The 5,053-nt window shown below is 38.7% G+C and overlaps 1 long non-coding RNA gene across 1 annotated transcript; it reads left to right on the forward strand.

Moving 5' to 3' along the window:
* The first annotated feature begins 2,805 nt into the window (after positions 1-2,805).
* On the forward strand, positions 2,806-3,246 carry LOC122362955. Its single transcript, XR_006253180.1, has 3 exons — positions 2,806-3,019; positions 3,097-3,127; positions 3,213-3,246. It is a non-coding gene; the product is annotated as an uncharacterized LOC122362955 (long non-coding RNA).
* Positions 3,247-5,053: the final 1,807 nt, after the last annotated feature.

Raw genomic sequence — 5,053 nt, forward strand, 5'->3', positions numbered from 1 at the left:
TTATATTATATTATATTATATTATATTAAGAAGATACATATCATATCATTTAAAAGCATGACGATTTTACTAAAATCACAACTTAAGGTGCATGGGACATTATTGGTAATTAAATATATTTTTTCTATACTAAAAAAATATTACTACTACTGCTACTATTAATTTATCACTGGAAAGTACAATATAACAATTAAATATTGGCTAAAGGCAGATATTATTTTATTTACCCTGTGATTTACTTAAAAATCTAAATAATAATAATGCATTAAGGTAAAATGTATGAGGCAACCAAACCAGCTCAGGACACACAATTTATATTTGCGCTACATTGGCTCCTATTTGAAGGGTTTCTCTGTCCCAGTCTTTGTTCTGGACCCCTCAGAGCTCCAAGAGGGATTGTGGGAAGCTAACAAAGTCCAAGTCCAGGTCCTCCCTCTCCATCCGTCCCAGAGAAAGCCTAATCCCGTTAGCTGTGCTTTCTCATGGATAATCCCTCCACTTCCCACCTGGCCGTCCTTCAGCCTCAGTCTCTCTCTGGGATGACCGTCTTCTGCTGAACACTTCAGGTAAATTCTGCATCTGCCAACATTTAACAAGCATAACTTTGAAATATCCATATTAATGTCCATTTAATAGGTGCATGCTTGTATTTTTGAGGTTTTGCATAGTGTATTATGGGTGCTGTCGTTTTACATTTTATAAATAAAAGATTATACTTAACATAGTAAGTATTTTCACTTCAAATTGTGTTGAATTTTATGCATTACTCGCCATTTCTGTGCAATTAATTGTGAAATTTAATAACAACGTACGAGTAAAAACTGGTTCTTTAGTGTATTTGTGTAGCCCACACCAACCAAGCCAGGTTTTGAAAAATTTAAGGTAAAGAAAGACCAGTTATATTGATTAAAATGAATGATATCTTTAATTTTTAGTTCATGTTAATGCATTTACCTAACGTTAACAAATTTTCTGTTCATTGAAAATACTTTCCATAATTGGATTTAATATTTAAATACCCTAATATTTATCAGAATCGACTTTCCACGCGTATAGTCGAACTCTGTTTTTGGAGAATACTTGAGTTGAAGTGGGTCACAGCTCATTTCCTCACCGATCCTCAAATGTCAGCCCGAATGAACCTCCTGACAGCTGGTTTGACTAGCAGTAAATCACCGGTCCATGAATCTCCTCTACGGCTCAGCGTCTTCACCCATCTGCTCCGAGACTCTTCTGCATCCTGCATTTCGCTCACAATCATGCAACTTCTCTCCTCAGTTGGGCTCGGTGTTATTCGCGAAGTTGTGTTGTGATTTAAAATCTGCACTTGTGGGAGCGTATAGTCTCGGTTTGAATGCAGTCGAAGCACGTCCGGTGATGCACGGCGCGGTTTCTGACCTGCAGTGGAGAGTTTGGAGTGAGCAAATCGAATTAACGGGAGCCCACCCGCGAAAACGGAGTCCATCTTTCTCCGCTCAGGTGTAAAGTGGAGCAGTGTGGGCAGACAGGTACAGCTGGCCTGCTCTGTTTCCGCAGGTGTTCAAGCCAGGAGAGATTAGGGTCAGATGCATTTAACAGTGATTAGCACTGACAGGAGCCCACACAAACAGCCATGATCCCATTGGAGAAACCCCAGTGACCAAGAGCGAGAAACGGTTCGATTTATATTACATATGTCATGTCGATTGGTTTCAAACTATGGCAGGTGCTGCAAGCAATTTCAGCTCATTTGTGTTAACTCTAATCACACACCTCCTGTCTAAAACTTCAGCGAACTCAAATGTGCAAAATGACTGACAGTTAATTCACACAAAAGCCTTTCAGAAGATAATCATTTTGCAAGAAGCATGCGATGATAGTATAGCTGGCTCGCTTCTTCTTTTTGAAAGTATTGAAGGCATTTCAGCTGTATCTAAACTAGCTTTCCAGTCTGGCAGAAACATGATTATGAAGTGTTTATTATATTTAGCATTCACGTGTTTCTCCTTGAAGTGTGTAGAATAAGAAACACTTCTTGTGTCACGCTGTGGCTGTGCATGAACGGATATGCGTTGTAACATGTATTTACATTTAATGAAAATGACACGACGTTCAAAATTAATTTTATTAAATAATAAAAAAAACATATACTTTTACTAGGCTAAATGTAAAAGTGTCTAATTGGTGAGAGAGCTGTTTTAGGCTAAATAAATTAAATTAATTTAATAACCGAACTCCAGGTTTCAACTCTGTTTACTGTTGTCTTTCAAGAGCTGCTTTAGAGTAAAATTGAATTTTGTTTGCAGCACTGAATCACTGCTTCCTTATTTATCACTGATGTTTGAAACAATCTCCATAAATAAAGGCACATATCCAACTTGAACTGGTAAAACTAAACTAAATGCAACTTACAAACACTTAAAAACGACACATAACACAAAGACTCGATTCAGTGAATCATTCCAATATGAACCACTGAAGCGCCGAGCGCTCGGACTGTTTAGCACGAACCGATTCACTAGAATGAATCGTACTCGTTTATAACGCGCTGGTATTTTTTTGTATTGTGATAGTTATAAATGGTTTGTAGCACAAATATACCCTTTGCTGCACTTTGTTACTCCTCTAGTTACAGCATATAATATAATGAATCGGAGGTTTCCCACATTCACATACACAGGGCCTACTTCCGCGTTGCGATGAACCGATTCGCTTTACTGAATCTGACTTTCTCCGTCATATGTGATTGTTTACGCGAATGCGCTCGATTATTACTGTAATATAATAATATTCAGGCTTTAAAACAGCGTGGCCTCCGCTCAAAGCTCAAATAGCTTACTTCTACACAGTGGAGTTGCCGCTTTAGTTAGAATTAAGTACGTGTTTTGATCTTTATGTGACACTGACTCTTGCTGTGTTGCTCTGTGTTTCTGACAGCATGTTTAGCTGGGTGATAAAGGTTGTTCCCCAGCCTCCAGCATCTCCTGGGAAGCTGGCAGAGGAGGACCAGACCAATGCTCCCACCGCAGCTCCAGCGACTGTGAGTGTGTGTACATGTACATTGAGTCACCCCTCACTGTTTATGCATGTCTTCACCGCCTCTGCTCTGTTCTTTAGGATGCGACGAAAAAACAAGATGCAAAACAAGGTAACTATGCACTCGGTGATGACCAGCACAGGAAAAATACAGACCTGAGATTGGTCATTCATTTTTTCATGATGTTATGTTACAGAACCTTCCAAGTCAACGGAGGAGGTCTCGGAGGAAAACAGGTGATGTTATGTTGGAGTTTGTTTGTTTGTGTGTGTGTGTGTGTGTGTGTGTGTGGGACATATGTGCGTTCAGCGTCTCTAGACGCTGTAATCCTGCCAGACCTAATTACTGCTCTCTATCCCTCTCTCTATCCTTCTCCTTCTCTCTCTCTCTCTCTGTGTGTGTGTGTGTGTGTGTGTGTGTGTGTGTGTGTGTGTGTGTGTGTGTGTGTGTCCAGCTCTCAGAGTGGAGTTTTGAGCTGGCTCTCTCATGGGTTCAGCAGCGCTCTCCCTCAGCCAGTAAACTCCTCAAAACTGGGCAACAATGAAGTTAAGGTATTTCCACGACCCCAGCCTTGCATGTTCACACAACAGAGCTGAAATTATAACGTTCGTAAATAAAAAAAACGACTAATTCGAGAGACCGCGTAATGCTTAAAGAAAAACATACCGAAAGGACGACTGATTTAGTGTTTCATTTTCATTTAGGTATGTAGCCTGACGCTCTTATAATCTTTACAGTTTACAAACTGTAAATCTCTTCATTTGAAAATAGATAACTGATGGGAAAACGTACTGTTTTTGAGTCATTATACTTTATTACTAAACTTGAGACAGTTTTTTTTGTGCTGTATTTAATTGCTATTCAGATTTGAAACAGAAGGTCATTGTGCACTAAACTCAAAAAAAAAACTTAATTCATCATAAAAACAATTCAGATCAGGTTCAGCTGTCTGTGTTTTCGTATCCACAACAAGCATTTGAATAGGAAAAGATGACAAATACGAAAAATAAAACTAAGTAACACATATGAATATCTCAGATTGACGTGCGAGGACCTTTACTCAGAAAAGGCAAAAATATCATTTTTGTTAGATCACCAGCGTGCGACATGTTTTACGGAGCGTTGTGAGCATTTTAACGAGGATGGAAGTTGAACTTTTTTGGGGTTTAACATGACACAGACATGACCATCTGTCATTATGTGCAGACACCTTCCTCGATAATCATGATTTTCACCTAAAAAAAATAATACAAATTATTTTTAGACATTGCTGAAGATGAACTTAGCTCATGTGTGAGCTCAGTCAAAGTGTCAAAAACGGCTATGTTTAACGTTCAGTTTAACATCCGGTGTCTTATCTCCTGAAGCTTAACAGCATGCTTAAAAAAAATGAGAAAAACATGTTCCTTTATGTAATTGTACGATTATTTGAAAGTTACTTTGATGAGAAATTCTCTTTAATTTCTTAATTACTACCTTTCGTAAACACTAAAAACTTTAAATGATCTTTTTCTCTATTTCTTATCTTTGAATTTCAAATGCTTTCTGACTTACAGAAGCCTGTTAACTTACATGTAGAGATCATACAAACATGTTTTATTCTTTTTGTTTACTTTGCATTGAACAGCATGAGGGAAATGCGGTGAGCGGCAGGTATGCTTTTTTTATATCTTCGTGTAGTTATGTGAGAAAGCTTGTTCTCATCTGTATCTGTGTGTGTGTGTGTGTGTGTGTGTGTGTGTACCTGTTAAATGAATGTTTTGATGAGTATCACACCTCTTTCCATCGCTGTATCGTGGATGGCAGTAATTCATCGGACCAGTGAGTAGCTCGTAGCAGATATTAGGTCATGCACAAACATGCAGAGCTTTGCTGCAGACCAGCATGGAGATCCTTTGCATGCAACACACGCAAAAGACTTTATTGCACTGAGCTGTATTTCCATATTAACAGCTCAAGGCAAAAGACCCTCATGCTGAACAGACATAAACCTAAGCATTGTAATATGCAGACTGGCTTCCCTAGAGCATGCATATA

Source organism: Puntigrus tetrazona, chromosome 18 (genome assembly GCF_018831695.1).
Source record: "Puntigrus tetrazona isolate hp1 chromosome 18, ASM1883169v1, whole genome shotgun sequence".
Classification (NCBI taxonomy): Eukaryota; Metazoa; Chordata; class Actinopteri; order Cypriniformes; family Cyprinidae; genus Puntigrus; species Puntigrus tetrazona.